Here is a 20,685-nt window from a genome sequence, read left to right as displayed (position 1 = left end):
GCGGGGAATAACATTTATGATTATTCTAGCAAATCGAGTCGTGATTTTTGCTGTTTGCGGGGAATGAAAGATATAATCATTCTAGCAAATCGACTGTTTGCGGGGAATGAAAGGTATAACCATTCTAGCAAATAAAGTTGTGATTGTTGCTGTTTGCGGGGAATGAAAGGTACAATCATTCTAGCACACCGCAGGTGTTGATTACTGTTTGCGGGGGATAAAACGTACGATTATCCTAGCACAGTATAAATGTTGATTGCTATATGCGGGGAATAAAAGACACAATTATTCTAGCAAAAGTATATCAAGTCTCTGTGTATTCATTGTTGCCGCCGACGATCCTGCATAAAAATATAAAGGTGAAGTAGTGTTTTTCACAAAACAGTGAGTCATGGCAACAGTTAGCCGCTGTCATTTATGCACGAATGGAGTTCCGTGAAGCATTTCCAAATGTTTGACGCAAGTGCCTGAAAATCATTGTGACTAACCAAGGGTGCATTAATGCAGGTTTTGATTGGCAGGCGGCTCTCGTTCATATGCACCGTATGAGCGCAACCGTCATAAGATTGGGGAAGAAATATGAGACAAATTACAAAATGCCGCAAACACTGTGGAATATTGACAGTTTCACACAGTGTGACGTTTATTAATCCCCATAAAAAGGACCCATAGCTATGTGTGGCCATAAATGTTGTGATACTAGGGTGGAAGGGACTTGGACTAGGATACTGGCAGATGACAGTCGTACTGTAAATCTATGACGTGTATTCATAGTTTTCCCATACACACCACTGTATTATTATTATTTTTTGCAATCTTTAAACTCACCCTGCCTACTCATTCGAGTACAACCATTGCACATTGAAAAGCATGAAGTCCTGGGACAAACAAAAATAATTTATGGATGGGTAATGGGTTGTATTTCCAGGCAGTGTCCTGCCTGAAACAGCACCCCAGCTAGGAAATCTGTATGAACATGAAACTAGCCCTGCCTACAGTACTCATAGTAGTAAATAGCAACCTCTGGAAAGTTAAACACTTTTTAGCTCGCGTATTGGTTTCACCAACACCAAATAGAGTGAACACGTACCTCTAGAAACTCTGACTTGCGGTAAAAATGCAATGTTTTTTTGGGCAATACTACCTAATTTGGGCGTGCTACGGTGTAATCGTTTGTTCATTTTGAGGCTTTGCTCTGAAAACAAGGGTGGACGGGCCCCATTGCTGCTCTGCCGCTTTAATTATTATTTGTGCATTGACGGTGTTGACGCTGATGATAATGGTGCTATAGAAGAGCATCTGGACTGTCGTTTGTGATGAGTTGCTGACATTTACAGAATCGAATGTGACTAAAGGCAACATCTGTGTCACATTGGCCTAATATCGTATTATGCAAAGTCCAACTATGTGATTAACCGTCTGAAATTATGACTTTAGAACAACTTTGAAGGGCAAATATACTACAGAATTTTGCCCCGGACCGGATGTGTGCAAAATGGGAATTTATTCCAAAATGTTTTGCGTGCATTAATGTAAGTACTTATTCATTTTTGGATGTACCGATATTAGTCCTGTACTGTATTCGTTGCTAATTTTATGAGATACATTTGTGCACAAACTGTTATTTTTAGACATGGCACTACTATGTAGTAGTTCTCATGGCAGCCGTAGCTTAACATCGGCTTCTTTACAGTGAATGAGAGTGCTTAGTATCAATAGCGGTGCTATTTTGTTGATGCAATAGTTCTCTAAAATTAATAGCTAACAATACATAGTATTCACCGACCCCCATCTACCGACCCAGAACGCCTTTGGTGTGGCAAACGGCCAGCGATAAAATGCGAGCGAATGCTGAGGAGTGCTCGTGTTGCTTACGGGCAAGTTACTTTGATTCAATGATTTTGTTCATTCATTCCGAATTTTCACAAACCGCTTCACAATGGTGTACACGTGTGCCGCTCACGGGTGCAAAATTGGGCGAACAAAGATGCCAAATCAAACTTCTAGATAGTATTTACATGCCATGATTTGCCCCACATTGTGTGCCGGTCCATGGAATGTCGAATGGGAACAACGAACAAAGTGTCCGGAATTACAAAGATACATCGAAAGGAATTCCAACTGACAAAGTCTACCAAAGTGTGTTGTGACCATTTTGATTAAGGTAAGTGTCATTGTAAGATGGTAAAAATGCTTTTTATCATAATGCCATCATGATATATGTGAGCCGCTAGCCATGGCTAGCTCTGGCTAAAAATAGATTTGTGGTAAATATTTCAAATACCCTCCTTAAGGTCTCTTACTTTCCTTTCCCTTTTGCCCAAAAGTTTAAATTGTTGTTAAGTGTACGGAAATAAGTGATGAATCAACGATGTTGTTGTTTTTGTTGTAACAAGCTACCGCTAGTAGCTAGCGCGGTCGGAGAACTAGCTAAATTGGTTAAAAAAAAAAAAACGAGATTCTTCACCTCAAATTCATAAATGATAAATGCACATAGCAACCAATAAAAGCCGAAAGCACAGAAGACGCAAGAATGTCTGCGTTTTGAGAGCCATCCTACCTTAGAGCATACGTCGCCATGTTGTACCGTTGCAAAGAATGTTGAGCTAAATCTTCTGGATACATTTTGCTACTACACAAGTAACGCTAGAGGAAGCTGGGGGTGACATTCATCAATAACAAAAAACATTTGGTGTTAACACAATAGAAGCTAAATTGACACGGCTGGAAAGTTCCCCCAACATGAGGGGCAGATTTGCGATCCAGTAACGTCAGTGACTATGTATAGTGAGGGGTGTTAAAGGAGGACATCTGGTCACTCATGGCAACATATAAGAATAACTGACCACGTCCCATTGTTCACCCTATGTAGAAATTCAAATTAGCATGTTAGCATTTATCAACGTCGACACAAGCTAACTGCTAATGTGGCAAAACGTACTGGTTTTAAAGACAAACTATGCCGGTGGGTAAATGAGTAAATGGTAACGACAAAGTCGATCGCAAATTGTAGCGAGGCAAGACGCAAACAGGAAAAAGAAGAATACATGCCGACTGAAGTGAGTGATGAAAAGTGGAAGAAATCCAGGTATAAGAGGGGATCTGGTCACGTGTGTAAACAACTTACTAAGGCTGAAGCACTATATAGTTTGACTCCTTCAAAACGTTTACAGTGCAGATAGGTGGGCTGTAAATGGAAGTACAAGTTGACAAGCATAGGCTGAATAGATTTCGATTTTACCACGTAAAAGAGAGCACATATGCTCATTGCAGCTACACGAGTCGTAATGAGGCAAAACTACCACATCCCATCATTCAAAACTTCCAAATAGCATGTTAGCATTCATTTATCCCAAATGTTAAGTACCAGGTGAAACAAATTGATAGAATGTGAGAGACGCTGTGTGTCAATCGCAACAAAGAGTTGGGAGGGGGAATTTGGACTGAATTATTTTTTACGATTGCCCTTTTGAACTGTCGTCAATGGTCTTCTCCTCATCCGCGTGAGGTCCGTGAGGAGAATGCACTTGCGTCCCGCTTCAGACGCCACAAAAGGGCAGCGGCACATTTAAAAGCCATACCTCTGCTGCTCGCTGCGTGACCTTTAGCTACGTGGGAGAGGGTGGATGATTCCCCGTGGACAACCCGGTCGGCTTCGGTCGAGGCAGCGGGGAGGGGTGGGGGGTGGGGGGCTGTGAGTAGGCGATTGGAAGGCGACGCAGTGAGAAAACAAGGTTTGTTTTGTTGCCTATTTACACTCACGGAAGCGGCGTGGACAATTGCGCTTAGCCCTACCTTGCGAGACCGAATCCAGGATAGCACGTTAGTCAAATTGAAATTTTCATGACACACATGTGAGAGACACCATGTTTTGACTTTAAAAGCCTGACAAAAACGCAAGGTGAGATGAGCAGGCAATTTATAGCAGAATTGTTACAAAACAATTTGGAAACACTAAACGACGCTACACAAAAAGCCTGAAAAAGGTGCACGGAGCAAGTCAAGTGAACAGTGGGTATGTCAGAATAGTTGTGGGATGTGGGCCGCACTCTTCTTCACACTCGCGTGATCGTGCTTTGACTTAAGAACCTGACGAGAAGCACAGAGCGGCAGAAGTGAACAACACGTCCTTCCTTCCTTTTCTCGGTCTCTCCTTTGGTCTCTTGAGGCCTCCCTGATTTTATGTTTTTTTGGATTTGTTGGGGTCTGGATGTTTCTTGGGCTGGGGAGGAGTTCTGGTGGGGGGTGTCTGGTCGGTGCTGGATTTCACCTTCCTTGGTTTTCTTCGGTCCCCTCGGGTCTCCTGGTGTTCGGTTTAGGTGAACGGTATGAGATTTTTTCTAATAGGTTTTCTGGTGAGCTAACAAATACACGCACGCACGCACGCACGCACGCACATACACATACTCACCCACACACACAAAAAAATAAATAAAATAAAACATATATATATATTAACTCTTTGACTGCCATAAACGTTATAAAACGTTTAGCATAAACCTAGGGAAGGGCGCCGAGGACGTTAAAAAAAAAAAAAAAAAAGAGCAATGATGATGACATTTCCGAATGAACAATACTGAGCTCTTAAAAAAAAAAAAAAAAAAAAAAAAAAAAAAGAAGAAGTGAACAACACTGTGCTTCATTTTCAGTAAAAAAAAAAAAAATTGTCCACAGGTTTAAAATCATAGCGTGAAAGAAGTGTGCTACACAAAAAAAGGAAAGAGTGAAACTGAAAAAACATCTTCCTACAGTTCTGCTTTAGTATAATTCACTTCTCTTTAGCTGTGCTTTTTTTCAGGAGGAAGCCGGTGCTAATTTTCAGGCTTTTGTGTGTAGCACACGACTGTTACACTTTGACTCGCTCAACGCTTTTGTTGTTGTCAAGGTTTAAAATCAAAAGCATGACAGCAGTATAGGCTACTACACAAAAAATACGCGCACCTTTTTCGGAATTTTCCATTGCGGTTGACTTCAAAAGCCTTTAAGAAGCAGCATAGAATGAGAGAAGTTAATAACGTTACAGAAGAAGAATGGCAGGTTGCGTGTCGCGCATTCCTGTCACAGGGTTGACTTTTCTCACTCTGTGCCTCCTTTTTCTAAATTTAAGTCAAAGCGTCCCAGCAGTGTGCCAGACCGAAGGCCGAAAAAGGGGGCAGGCTCAGAGTCAGAGGAGCGAACATGGCCACGTTACAGCAGAATAGTGCTCTCGCGGAGAGCCAGAGATGATTGGAAGCTGAAGAGACGACAAATCTTGAGTGTGGCTTTATGGATTGGAATGAAAATGCGCCGTGTTTGGGATCCCTTGGCCGAGACAGCCGATCTATCTTTTGGCGGCGGGACGCTGGGTTATCGTTTAAGAGGAAGATCTGATTTGGAGATTGCTTGCAGCTCTACTTTTGTCGCGTTGTGCAATTTGAGTGTGGAAACAGCGTGATTTGAAAAAGAGAGAGCGCGCGCATGCAAATTAGCGCTGCGGGAGAGAAACTGAGTTGTTGTTGCCCTTTTCACCATTTTGGCTTGAACGCTTCTTTTTGATCAGATACTGCACCGGCTTCACAGACAACCATTGGGATGCTAAAATGCGGATTTATTAATTGTTTTCGTCACTCTGTGCTGCTTTTTCAGGCTGTTTTTTTTTAGCACACGCCCTTAACACTTTGCCAGGCATTTTTTTCAGGTTTTTGTGAATAATCCCCATCACGCTTTGTTGATTCATTAATTTTTTTTGGGTCACTCGTAGCACACCGCTGTTTCGGATTTCTGTGCGTGCGTGAGTATCGATCAGCTCAGGTTTCATGTTCGGCAAGGCTGCATTCAACTCATGGCAGCACAACAGACACCTAACAGGCTAACACACACCTGCGTGGCCCTCACCCTTCCACCGAATCCGCATAGCTCACACTTCCAACACTGACCGCCGCCTTGACCAGCCTTTCGAATCCCACTGCAGCACACAAGCCAGAGATAAAGAGCAGATCACACCTGCAGTGCGTCTCACAACCGAGGCGTGGGCTGCGATATCATTGTGATTGGATAATAATGTTTTGGTGAAGGAGCATGTGTCTCATTACTCCAGTTGCTCCATGGGGATATGAGGGGGGAAGGGGGGGGGGGGGGGGGGGGCAGCAACAAAAAGTACTTGAAAGTACCAAAAGTAGCAGACTTCAGAAGAGGAATAGAGAGGCTGGTGTCTGTGGATCTCACTCGGCTTCGTCTGTCCTTCTTTCCTTTTCTCGGTCTCTCCTTCGGTCTCTTGAGGCCTCCCTGATTTTATGTTTTTTGGATTTGTCGGGGTCTGGATGTTTCTTGGGTTGGGGAGGAGTTCTGGTGGGTGGTGTCTGGTCGGTGCTGGATTTCACCTTCCTTGGTTTTCTTTGGTCCCCTCGGGTCTCCTGACGGCGGTGTTCGGTTTAGGTGAACGGTATGGGATTTTTTCTAATAGGTTTTTTGGTGAGCTAACAAATACACGCACGCACGCACGCACATACACATACTCACCCACACACACACACCAAAAAAAAAATAAAATAAATAAATTATATATATAAAAAATATATATATATAAAAAAAAAAATAAAGAGCAATGATGATGACATTTCCGAATGAACAATACTGAGCTCTTTAAAAAAATAATAATAATAAAAAAATAAAAAAATAAAAAAATAAAAAATAAAAGAAGAGGAATACACAAACTTTTGGAGCGAGCAATGAAAAATACTAATCTGATGCCGTCCTTCAGCTGCAGTGGCACCTTCATGAAGCTCCGCCCACTAGCCATCACCTAGCTAACTGGAACATTGAAAATCGCTAATCTGGCAACACTGACAGTGCTTTTGTCAACTCCCTTCTCCCAATCTCAGCCATTTTGTTCGTGGAAGCAGTGCACCTCAGCTAGGGACAATGGATAAATACTGAATTTAATTCAATTGAATTTGGTTATGTTACTTTCTACGAAAAAAGGTCATGAATATTTAAGTTGGGAAAAAAAAATCCCGTGGCATTTGGCGGTGCGCTCGGTAGTTACGTTTAATTGGTGTGACGATAATGAGGGCGTCCTTGAAAAAAGAAAGTTCGAGCACCGCTGCTGTAAACAATAGTAGTTTATGATCACGGGGCGTCTCTGGTGCAACTGGTCGGAGGCCCCTTGTGTAATGCATTCCCTGATTGTAATCCCCTCCCCATCCTGGCGAACGGAATCAATCAGAAATACAACTCTGTAAAGCAAAGCACTCCCGCCTTCATAGCGAGTGTCGAGAAAGCCGACACGGCTCTCCAATTAACTCTACAGCTGCTTCTGAAATAACACTGTTTGTCCGTTGCGCTCCCCGTCGCGCGCTACATTTATATTTCATGATGTCTCTGGCAACGTTAAGCACTAAAACATCTCTCGAATCAGTTTGTGGGTTTACCACACAGAAGGCGGATCTAAAAGACGAGAGCAATTTTTGTACTGTTTTTTGCTATGAGAGGCAGCAGCACATCGGTGCTGACAAGTTTCATGTGTCTGCTAAAATTGATTATAAGATGATTAAATGATGAAATCAGGTAGAGTGAACCACCACTATTAACACAGAACAAGGATTGCGCTCTACCGCGGAGAACTAAAATCTGCATTTGATTGCTCACCTAACAAAAAGTTGTTTTCTGTAATTGCGATAAGATGGCGGAAAAGGACACAGGGGGGAGGGGCATGGAGCTTCACTGTCGTTCTAAGTTTGCATCAATCGCTTGTGACTTTTCACTATTCGAGGTAGGCGGGCTCAGTCTTTTATCCACTGCGAATAGCGGGGATTTACTCTAAATGTCGACACCAAACAGCAAATACAGAAATGCAAAAAGAGCCGTAGAGTATATCCGGAGCACATTGAAGATGGCTTAACCGTGTGTCGTCGTCGTCGTCTGCGACAAAACAAGAAAGGAAAACAAAAAATACGTTTGGAAAAAGGTGCACCTTCGCCCGCTGGCACCGTTGACACCAATCCAGTCACCTAATAACATCCCGCGCCGCATACATCATCCTCCCGATTTGATTAGAGACGGGGATTTATTTATTTGTTTGGCGCCGGGGAGCACCGCTGTCATTATTCCGCCTTGTAAATAATTCAATAAAAATGCCAAGCGAGGCCCTGCTCTGCATTAATAATAGGGGTAATAAAGGCGGCAGAGGCAGGAGCAGGTGTGCGCAGGTACAATGGCGGCACTGATGGTGGGAGTACACGCATCAAATGTCAAACGCAATGCTGCCTTCGAATAAGTGCGTGGCGCGCTTGCTCGCCAGCGTGAAAATGTCAATGTCTTTGGCGGGGATTGTGCTTCAGGGTGCCAGATCCAGTACGACTTCAGTTCCAGCAGAGGGTGCTATTTTCTCTTCCTTTTCCAACAAAAAAACTGTGTCTATTTTAAATTGAATACAGAGCAGGGATTCAAATAGTGAGGATAAACGAAGACGTCTCGCAATCCTCACTGCACTCCAGTCGATCATTCCAACATATGAACCTGAACAGCGCTCATGTTGTGTTAGCGTTAATGTCACAACATATTTTGACACGTTATACACTAAAATCCTCTCGTGCTGCATCTTGTTTATTTTGTTATTACTGATAGTGAGATAATGTTTTATAGTTTTTATTTTCTGTAATATTATTATTTTAAACGTCTTGCTTGTCAACACAAAACCGTGTGAACTTGTCCATCTTAACAGTATGCTTGAAAAAGCCTCCGATTTCCATGCTCAAAACTGTCAGACTGAAGCAGCCATTTTCAGGATCCGTATTTTGATGAAGTCCTCGGGCAGTGGTCCTCGGGGAACCCCTATCCAGCCTGTTTTCCATGCCTCCCTCAGAGCCAACACAGGGCAAGGATAGTTATCAGGCTTCATGCAGAGCTTGTTGATTAGCTGATCATTTGAATCACCTGTGTTGGCCGAGGGAGTCGTGCAAAAACAGGGGTCGAGAACCACCGTGCTAAGGAATTCACCAACTGCCCCCCCAGATTGGAACATAGACCAATGACCTCCAACCACTATGCTATGGGACATTATAAAATGTCACTTAATTGGACACAACATTATCCTTCTTCATCTATCTTTGCCAGTGATGTATAGTGATGAGGCGTAACAATGACACGCTCTTCCACTGCATGTGTGTCCACCTGTTGCCATTCATACACAGAATCGTTGATTACTATTCAACCTAAAGAGGCCCAGAATTCACATTCAGTAGGTACGTACCTTTATGAGTAAATTCAAACAAAAATGAATCATTGTTTCAGTAAAGAATAGATACTTTTGTTATGATTTTTGTTCGGTGGCGAGTGGAGCATGGCGTCAAGATATACCTTTTTTTAATTAGTATTACTCTCATTATGCCATCAATTGAATCTTTAAATCTTTTTGCAGGCTTTAAAAACACAAGAACTAAGCTTGTGTGTATGTCATTTATTTCAACATACGGAAAATGCACACAGAAAAAAGCATCTGTTGCGACCAGCGAACAGTGGTTCAATGCAAATTGTTCCTCATTTCATCTGACCAAAATTCTAAATGACATGCCAATACTTAGAAAAGGCAAAAAACTCGCCTTTACTCCTTTTTTTTTTCTTCTTTTTTTTTGTATTTATTTATTTATTTATTTATTTTATTTTATTTTATTTTTTTTATTATTTTTTATTTTTTTATTTTTACTTTACCTTTACTCTTTTCATTTGAGCGATGATATTGTTGGCCAAACCAGAAGAGAATAAATGATGGATAATTGCCATTGAAATTGCACACACGGGGAGACCTTTTGTTTTATAAATCAAAGCAGTACCACCCACATACATTAGAGCTAATTATACATATATAGCCTAAAAATTGCAATATCCTTTTAAATATTAAGCTCTCTCCCCCATCCCCGTCACTTCTTGACATTAAGGCTAGCAATAAATTAATCCGTGTTGCCTTTGAGGTACTAATAGGAGCGCGGAGGAGGTGAAGAAGTCGACGGACAATTAACTTCACTTGACACCGGATGGACAATCTCACCGCATATGCACTAACTAATGCATGGTGACTCAGAGTCAAATTAGCGCCGCCGCAGCCGCAGCCTATTATGCCGGCATTCTGCAGGAGCCACAATGAGTCGGAAAGTTGAGAGCCATTAGGGGAAGAAATAGGACTGAAAAGAGCATCCGCCCGCAAAAAATGACCTCAGGTGAAAATGAGATAACTTCTTTTTATGGCTTCCACAATGAGGCATTATCAGCAAGAAAGGGCACAAGGCGGGCGGAGGGTTGAGGGTGAAGGGGGTGCGTAATGGCGAGGGAGGGATCTCTCCATTGATGGATCAATCCCAAGAAGCGGGGCTTGGAAATGACTGGCCCCCGAGAGGAGCTTCTGCCAAGAGTCCCGCTGGAGATAAGGGCGGGTAGTTATTCCCTAAACTTGAATAATCATCCCATGACGGCGACGCGAAACCCCTCCAGGGGTTATAAGACTTCCGAGTGTGTGCGTGAGCAGCCGGAAAAGGGAAATGGGGAGGTATGTGTTTATTTTGGAGCGTAGCTGGTATGTGGTGGAAAGTGTCATTTTATGTGTATAGATCAAAATAATTCATATTAAAACGTTGTCCCTCCCTCTAAGGTTGAAAAAAAAAACTAAAGTAATTGGTCTTGGGTGGGAAGTAACATTGGGAGGAACCTGGATATTTCTCTCAATTGGTTCTCTTTAAAGAGCCAATTAGCATTCATTTGGTTGGCGCTTATAGTAGAGATCTTAAATTAAGGCAACTAAATCGCCTTTTTCGGGTGGCTTCAACATACTGAAAAACTCACACAATTGAGCAAATGCCTGAACTTTGGTTTAAAGCGCCACCAGTCCATGCATGTTTATCATGACGAGAAGCACAAAAGTCAACAACATTTTTTTGGACTTGAATGTTGCCGTATTTTGGGAACCATTTCCAGGGCTGGCAGCGAGCAATCCACACAATCAACGTCAAATCTCAACCGGGTATAATCGACAAATGGCTTACTGTATTTATTACCGTATAAGTCGCTCTACAGCATAACCTACACGAGGCCAAAAATGAATAATTAGGTAAAAAAATAAGTCGCACCGGAGTCACATTTTTTGCAGGAAATTTATTTTACAAACTGCTTGACTAAAAACAGACATTATGTCATCTCGGAAGGCAAGTTTTAACTTTAATAGAATAATACAGAACAGGCTGAATATGTGTAAGATAAAGTTCACTATTTGCAGCTAGTCTGCTGAATGCAGGTATGATTTTCTTTTGGGGGGCATTTGTGTTCAGTCATTCTCAGTTGTTTTTGTAAGCAAACGTTTGCTGTTTAAATACAGTATTTCGTTGTTAATGAGTAGGAGATATTAGTAAGTCGAGAGTGCCCTCTTTTGACTGTGTGAAATGATGTACCTCCGGTATATTTTTTCATCTATAAGTCGCTTCGGAGTATAAGTCGCAGTCTTATAGTCCAGTAATTGAAACGAAACAAAAGCAAGTTAACCCAATCAGATCAAAAATGTCAACAGTTATTTTAAAAAGGTGAGGGCAGAGCTTGGCTGCAAAGACTGATGTTTTTGCCATGAAACTCAAAAGATGTTCTTGGTGTGCCCAACTGGGAGAAGGCCTCAGGTAGACCTCAGAAATGCTGGCGGGGGGCCTATCCCTGACAGCTGACCTGGGAATCCCCTTGGTGGTCCTCCAAGTGGCGATGGAGGACATAACTGGAGATGAGGAAGACTCTCTTTTCCTTTTTTTTCTGCTGATCCTTTGATCCAGACACGGATGAGTGCAGGAAATGGATGATGGATTCCCCGCACGGCCACTAAAACAAGGCTCGCCCGTCACTCGCATCTGATAAACCACACAAAGACCGCATTCTCGCTGGAAAACAGAATCTGATAGTTCATTTTTGTTTTTGGGGTCGAATGTTGCTTTGACGATTGCATTTATTTTTCCTTTAAAATTCGACACACATTTACCAGTTTGGAGAATGTGAACATCATTTTTTTCATTCATTCAGGTTAAAATAATACCAACCAACCAATTGAATTTAACACAGATTTACAGCAATCACGTTTTTGAAACATCTCAGGGTTAACTCCAACATGCATAAATTAGCATCTCAAAGATTATTATTATTATCATCATCATTATTATTATTATTATATATTTACATATATATCTGTTAAATTTTCAAACATTTCCAAAAGCCTTGTTTTACTTTGTCTTTATGCGACGTTTTGTGGAGAGTTGAAAGGGAAAAATCAATTCAATTCATTTTGGAATACGACAGTAACATAACAAAATGTGAGAAAAAAAAAAAAGATCAATTTGATTGTTCAGTCTATGTACTGTAAAAGTTAAGCTGTCTCAGAGATGTCAATATGTCGGCCACAGTGGCCGCCTTGGGAACAGTCCGCCTCCGCGTCTGTCTGCGAGCGTATAAGCGGACCGGGCGGACGGCGCCGGGCCGTAAGGGCGTCCAGGCGGAAAACGGCTACACGGCCCCGTGAGGGGCGGCGACGGCGGCCAATGAAGAGTGCCGCGTCGCTTTTCAAAAAGCTCGTAAAGATTAACTGCGCTTTCCCGTATAACTCAATCACGTAAAACTGCCGCGTGGTCGCATTTCGCTGCCTGCGTCCCACCGCTTGCTATTTGATGAGCATTGGTTTAGATTTGATGGGCTCGAAATTGCACTTCAGGAGTTGGTTGAGAATACATTTGTACAGTACGTGACAGCAGCTTTAGTCAGCTAGTATTAGCCACACATGACAATAATATGTTATGTGACCTCACGAGTCTAAACATGACATTCTGATTAATATTACATTTGTGGAATATGAGTTATGAAGCAAAAATCCAGCCTTTTTGATCCATCTTGCTGTTGACTGAAGATGACATCAATGGTGCCCAGTGCTCAGGCAACAACCAATCACAGCTCACCTGTTTTCTGAGGCTGCGCTGCGATTGGTTGTTACCTGAGACCTGAGCAATATTGATAATGTTGATGTCATCTTCAGTCGACAGCAAGTGGCAAAATGTCCGCCCCCTGGGATGGATAAAAACGGCTGGATTTTGCTGCTTAACTCATATTCTACTCACGCAATATTAACCAGAATGCCATATTTAGACTTGTGGGGCTGCATTGAACAAATTATTGGCAAAATAAATTTTTTGGGTGTTGACTTCCGCTTTAAGACCATCGGGTCACACATTTTCACATAGGCAAGGCTGAGCCGTCAAGGTGGGCGGCCAAGACCATATAAGAGTAGAGACAATTTTGAATAGATTAGCCCTTCTTCTGCATTCAGCAGAAAAGGTCCACAGCTGTGAACTCAATCTTTCTGGCATTCAGTAAATAGTTCAACTTATTATCAGTATAATGAGCATTTAAGAAAAGAACCGGTGAAAGTTCCGATCAGAACTTTACAAATCTTAAACTTACTAAGCAGTAAGAAAAGTGAATGAATGACGCCATTTTCTACCATTGGCAGTTTATCGTTCTCTCCACCAGTTAAAAAAAAGCTCCTGGTGTCTATGATAAGGGCAACGTTGCATTGCCGAACACTCTAAGAAAGTTCAACGACGAGACTGTAATGGAAATCCGCCGCTCTTTCGGGTCGCCATCTTGCATTTTGGCGGGCGCGGATAGCCCGCGAGCAAAGCTGTCAGTTAATTTTCACATCTGGTAATCTTCCAGGTTCATTAACAAACGGCACGAGTCGTCACGGCACGCTGGCAAAGCGTAAGCAATAAGCTATTTGGGCTAATTTGAGCACCGGCACAACTTTTTTTTATTGTGGAGCCCGTTGATGGGCAGGGGGAAGAAGCGGCGGCGGCGGTGGTGGGCGTTTGGCTAACAATGAGCAACACTAAAAAACTCTCCCAATCAAGCCTCATTTACATGAGCTGCCTGCAGACAACCTTCAATTGACTTTGGGGAGCTGCATTCGGGGAGAAGCGGACACGCGTATTACGGCGCACACTGATGCATTCGTAATGGAGGCAGCCCGAGCAGGGGAAAAAGTGCCAAATGGAAAAAAAAAATAAAAGATCAATTCCCCCCAGCTTGGCACCGCGTGATGGATTTGACATTCATCAATGCCCTGTCAGCTAATGCATTTGGTTTTATATTACACCTGAGATTTGCTCCCCCACTCCTTCTCACTTTTCTTTTATGGCTTCACGACGCCAGATTAGAATGGTAGAATTGTGAATTAATGCCTGAATTAAATTTCCACTCTGCCATTGGAGGGCGAATATATATATATATATATATATATATATATATATATATATATATATATATATATTATTATTTATTTTTTTGGGGGGGGATATCTTTATTTCTGGTCAAGGGGTGACACTGGAAGGCTTAGAATCAGGAGCTAGTTCTTATTTCATTCTATATGAATATGAATATGTCATCTCACCTTGCCCCTAAAAATACTGTAAAAATAGTTCACCTGAATATTTTTTTCATACTTAGCTATACGTCATGTGTCAAACGTCACATTGAAAACTCTTATACTATACATGCCATTTATTATCCCACATTTACTTCAACATATTAGTGCAATATATATTATGTCAAGGAGGTACTGCATATTTTAATTACAATATAATATTTTAATGAGTTAAAAAAAAAGATTTATTATTGTTTTAATTACAAAATTGTCATTTTTTACTGCACTTTCTTATAACTGAATTTGTTATTCATTTCTGTATGAATAAAGTTGAGTTTTAAGTAAATTATTCAATCAAATTTGAATAAAGTAAACCCAATGTAACTTTAGCAGCAGCTCAAACTCACGCCAGAAAAATCATCACCCTTCACTGATAAAGCCATTGGTACTAAACACTCTGCCATTGCCCCTTCCAATATGGCTGCCATGTGTACATGGCTGCCGTGCGCCCAAAGCGGAAGTTACATTATTGCCAGAGATAAATGAATCAAGTTACTTATCACAAATTGTGTATTATTCATCATCATCATCTAAGAACAGACATTTTAAAATAAATAAATATCATATCTCAATTGTGGACCATTTTTGCCACGGAAATGAGGCATTTGAAAACATTTTCACAGACTATTTGCAGTACGATAATAATGTATAAATGTCAAAAATTCAAAAAAAGAGGGCTCTAATGCATTAAATAGAATTACTTGCACAAGCAAATTTCAGGCGTCATCAACTTTAGAGTAGTTTATAAATTTTCTGGCCAGGAAAAAAAACGTGTTGGTTTTGCAAAAATTGCAAATTCGACCTACATGCATTCAAAATGCCTTGAGAAAAATAATTAAAAATGTTTTTCTCAGGAATTCAACACATCCTTGCCTTTCCTGTTCCAAGGAAGATTTATACATATCTTGTATTCACATGAAGGTAGGCATATAATCCCATGAGCATGTATGTATGTTGATTCCCATTAGAAATCTCATCTTTGTTGCATCTTAACAATTCAGCAGTGAGTCGCAGAGCTTGGCATGCTTGAAAAATGTAGAACATGTTTCCTCATCCAAAACTCCCGGGGAAGAAAAGCAGAACGCTGTAATATTCAGTGCTGTGATTCATCTTGAAGAGATTGAGTTAAAGCTGTCCTGCGTCATGGCAACACTGGAGGGCGCTGTTTGTGCTATTACAACTACAGACTGCAGCCTGGAGTTCAAGTTAATGGGAGTGGTGCAACAAAAAGTAAGTTTGCAAACTGAGACGTGTGATTTCTTAAGAGTGTGACATTTTTCTTTCCTACTTGTTTACCGGCTTTGATGTTTTTGATGCATTTGCACTGGCAGCAATGTAGATCAAACTTTTTGAATGCTACGGCAATTAAACATAACTACCACCTGCACCCCTCGATGCCAAAGATGTAACGTTAACAAACGATAAAAACTCATACTTTTAGAGAGAGAAAAAAGGAATTGAAAATGGGTATTGAAATCTTTACTAGAAGGAAGATGTAAATATGACAAGAATAAAGTTGTAATGTTACTATAATTATTTTTGGGGGATTATGTTACAATGCAACATGTAGTTTATTGTGAATGATACAAAATCATTTGTCGCAAATTATTTTTGCTGACCTCCAAATTTAAGGCTCACGGGCTGTCATTTGACAACCATTGATTTTTGGGGTCCAACAAGTCCTGATTTTTACCCGACTCGTCATGTGATATCGCACATTAGCGTGACATAAATCTTTCTCAAAGTTTTGGTGAAGAACAAATGCAGATTGTTTGCAATCAGCATTGTGGATTTGTTTCCTTTTTTTTTTCTTTTTTTCTCCTGACAGCTGCCTTTGATGTGTGTCGCTGCTGATTGCTTTCCTCGCAGCGTGAATGCGAGTGCTACACGCCGAGCCCATCTGCGCCGCGTGTGTTTTCAACGCGGTGATGTCATTTCACGCGTTAATTATCTGTTTGCGAATTTGGGGGCGGCAAGGAGTCTTGCCTTTGTCTATTACTTTTATACAGTGGACGCGCTACAGTCGAATGTCCCTACGGTCGTTAAGTGCTAGGTTTAGATTGTTGTTAGGGGATAGCATTGGGTTTTATTTTAGTGTTAAAGGTTGGGGATGAGGTTAGGGTCAATGTTAAAGGGGGTTGGGATTAGTGTTAGCGAGTTGGAGGTTATAATTTGGGTTGGGGGTAGCGGTTGGTTACCAGATTGGGATCCAAGTGTTAGATTATTAGCAAGGAAAGCCACACCCACTTGCTGCGATCAAATTTGTTTATTTGCTGTGATGTATTCTTCGTGAATCATCTTCGAGTAGCCATGTTGAATTTATTCCGTATCCGCCCACCACTCATGGACTTGTCCCGTGTGTTTACGTCCCATTTTTCAGCGGCGAGAGTTGAGGTTAGTGTTAGGAGATTGAGGTTGAGTTACAATTTTTGGTTGGGTTTAGGTCAGACAGCTTGGGTTGAAAACATTAAGGGCTATAACTTCCAAAGTTGACCCCTAAAACACAACCCCCCCCCCCCCAAAAAAAACCTTAAAACTTGAGTACAATCAGCATTAAAAAGCTAGCTGTGAGTGTGCTTTATCTAAAAATATATGATAATCTTCTCGCATTTACACACACATATTTTTCTTTTTAATGTAAATCCCTGATTTTATGTTTTTTGGATTTGTCGGGGTCTGGATGTTTCTTGGGTTGGGGAGGAGTTCTGGTGGGGGGTGTCTGGTCGGTGCTGGATTTCACCTTCCTTGGTTTTCTTCTGTCCCCTCGGGTCTCCTGGTGTTCGGTTTAGGTGAACGGTATGAGATTTTTTCTAATAGGTTTTCTGGTGAGCTAACAAATACACGCACGCACGCACGCACATACAAAAAATAAATAAAAAAATAAATAAAATAATAATAAAATAAAAGAGCAATGATGATGACATTTCCGAATGAACAATACTGAGCTCTTATAAAAGAGAAAAGAAAAAAAAGAAGAAAAAAAAAAAAAAAAGAAAGGGCTATAACTTCCAAAGTTGACCTTCAAAACACAACCCCCCCCCCCCCAAAAAAAACCTTAAAACTTGAGTACAATCAGCATTAAAAAGCTAGCTGTGAGTGTGCTTTATCTAAAAATATATGATCATCTTCTCGCACTTACACACACATATTTTTCTTTTTAATGTAAGCCAATAACTCATTGTTACAAAAAAGTACGAGTAAAATAGAACTGGCTTGTGTTCATTTGCTTCTAATTAGTCTTAATTAACTCAACGCCCCTAATGGAAGCATCAGGGTGGTGTTGTTCCATTAAATTTAAAACAAAAAAAAAGGATCACAGTGGAGAGTGTTAATCACTAACATGTTCCTCCATCAGACTGTAGATGGACACGTCCTCTTTTCAAGTCTCTGGAGCGCCCGTCAATTACACACACCTGTTATCCACTTAATTGGTCAATTAACTCATCTGTCATTACGCTAAAGTAGGTCAGCCAAATTAGCAATTAGTGCACGTTTTGCGCCAACCCACATTGGGCACAGGTGTTGTCATGTTGGTTTCAATGATATCAGAAAAGTCAACCATCCAAAAATGTTTTTTTTTTTTTTTTTGGGTGTCACAAAAAAAAAAAAAGTCTAACAAAACTGTTTAAAGCTTGACCAAATTATATATTTTTTGAATGCAAGTCATGCATGTGAGTTCAAACTGAAGATTTTTTGAGGTGGGACTTTAATTTGGCAACGCAACTGTACGAGTGACACTGGCCGTTTTTCAATATGAAGAACACATTCTAGGTTCTTGCGACGCAACGAGTCGGGTCTCGGTAAGCCCGGTCTCAAGAACGTACTTCCCAAGCACGCATATCTCGCTGGCGTATTTCCGTAATTCATCGCAGTTTTATCATGCGACTAGCTTTCAATTAATTTGTACTACTATGTTGATGTTTCAGAGTACAGTATTCCTCCCCTTTTATAGGCATAAATAAATTAATATATATTAAATATGATTTACTATATATTCAAAGAGAATTTTTTATAGACGTACCACAATTTCAGGAGAATCAGATCAAAACCTGCAACTCACATCGGTGTCTTTCCAGAACTTTTTTTCCCCTTAATATAATCCTAAATTGGATAAATCCCATGTATAATTTCAAGTTATACTTCTTTAATATATTACTCATAATTATATTTATTTATTATAAATGATATAATATCTAGTCACGTGGGACACAGTTACGGCAATGCGTCAGAACCAGGAAGCTCGCAGTAAGAATAACATCCGAGTATTCCGTCCGTTCTTTGCTCGACCCTTATGGCTTTTTTGCGTACTTGCAATTGGGAAAGTACTTGAGCCGCGACTGATGACGTTTCAAGACATCACAAGGACGTAAGTACGGACAATAATGCATATTGAGAAACGACCTCACTTTATACAGAGAGGTGGGAAAGGAATTTTTGTCGCCATATTACAACTCTTCATCTCAAATGTGACTTTATTGTCATAAGATTAGACATTTTTGGGGAGAAATAAAATAAAATAAAATACCAACTTCATAGGCTACTTTTAAAGTTTATTTTATTTTTTATTTTATTTATTTATTTTAAAGCAATTTACTTTTTTTCTCATGAAATTGAAACTTTTTAGCATGGATTTTTCTTTCTATAATATTGTAAACTGCTTTTTTCCAATTTTTTCCCCTGGAATTGAACCAGACTTTGTTTTAGTAACATGACAATTTTTTGAGCGAAGAAATATTAAAATTTTCTTCAACTTTATTTTCGTAAAATGATGATGTGTCTTGAAAATTTTGATTTTTTAAATGTTTTATTATTCTTGTAAGATAAAAAAAATTCTCCCAAAATTCTTTGGAAAAAACAAATAGAAAATGTCTGGAAAAATTATAATTTCTCAAAATTACACATATTTTGTCTCAATAGTTAACTCCAAAAAACAAACCCCAACAACTTTTCCATTTCCATTTTTCTAGACAAAATGCAAAGTTGTTTATCATCATTCTCAACGACCTCTGCCAAGCTCAGAATGTCTCTTATTTGCCGGTGGTCAACATGAACAGCCTGGCGGCGGGTGAGGACTTTGTGCCAACACGTTAGCATCTTAACTGAAAAATAGCCCTGAACTGGTTTGGGGTTATTATTGTTAGGTTCCTGCTTCCTTTAACCCCTGCGGCCATGTTGCCTTTGCACCCGCTGGACTGATATCAAATCCGTGTTTGCAGCCTGCGGCCTGTTATGCCGGTATGTTTTTTTTAATTTTTTTTTTACACATGCTATTTCCTCTCTCACCCTTTTTGTCTTTGTCGGGCCACCACTGACCTTTTCGTCATAGCCCGAAGTCTGCACGAGATCCTGCGGGGCTGACAGGAAGTAGCATCTTCGCGCCACCGCTGGCCTCAGTCGAGAAATGTCACGGTGCAACACAAACAAGCACTAATGACCTGTGATAACAGCAGACAATGAACAACTAAATATCTTGTGAAAGATAAATTATAACAATAAAAAAAGGGTGACTTAAAGGGCAATTTATTGTTCTCGAGCCAATAAGAATCATACACAGACAGGACAGATTGCACTAAATACCACTAAGATGATATAAGGTTAAAGAGACCGTGATGTCAAATGTTTATCAATTCTTACAGAGATCTGCATGGCCACAGATATGACATTCATTTGAGAAAATGCTGAAATTATTCTTGCTTAACTGTGATTTTCTAATATAGGACTATGAGTTCATTCTGATACGGGTGTGATTTAATTCTGGGAAAAAAAATAACTTTGTTCTTGGAATAACTTTTTTAACAAAAATTAAAAAATCTGACAAAATATCTAAAAAGTTGATTTTTTTCCCCCATATGAAATTACATTTTAATCAAAAAAGTTTTTCATAAAGAAATACATAAACCAATCCTCAAATACCACTTTTTTTTTCTTATAATAATTAAATAATAAAATCCGAAATCAGGCAAGAAACCCTCATTTCAAACCGTATGCCTGGCATGATGTACATTTCTGACTGAAATTCTGTGCATCAATCCTCCATTAACTATCTCGGTAGAGCGTATTTACTCTCGAACCCGAGTTGTAGCGTCTCTGTTAGTGGTGTTTATTTATCGCTCACTCTGTGTTCGCTTGTGATTGAACGCGAGGAGAGAGACGATTGGAAAACAAGCAGCATTATAAATTGTATTTATTCCACCTCCCTTTGGGACGTTGACAGT

General features: G+C 40.4%; 1 long non-coding RNA gene across 1 annotated transcript in view; it reads right to left on the bottom strand.

Annotated features, from left to right (window-relative positions):
- Positions 1–11,488: 11,488 nt before the first annotated feature.
- Positions 11,489–20,685, bottom strand: part of LOC147176655 (uncharacterized) — a 195,181-nt gene continuing 185,984 nt past the window's right edge. Inside the window, exons 7-8 of the long non-coding RNA XR_015094334.1 lie at positions 19,784–19,905; positions 11,489–11,855 (exon numbers count right to left, since the gene is read on the bottom strand). This is a non-coding gene — a long non-coding RNA (uncharacterized LOC147176655). The remainder of the gene's footprint in view (positions 11,856–19,783; positions 19,906–20,685) is intronic.

Source organism: Leptonotus elevatus, chromosome 3 (genome assembly GCF_054856555.1).
Source record: "Leptonotus elevatus isolate MCC_2025b chromosome 3, RoL_Lele_1.0, whole genome shotgun sequence".
Taxonomy (NCBI): domain Eukaryota; kingdom Metazoa; phylum Chordata; class Actinopteri; order Syngnathiformes; family Syngnathidae; genus Leptonotus; species Leptonotus elevatus.
Note: the sequence above shows the minus strand (reverse complement) of the source record. Positions and strands in the feature narration are given on the sequence as shown.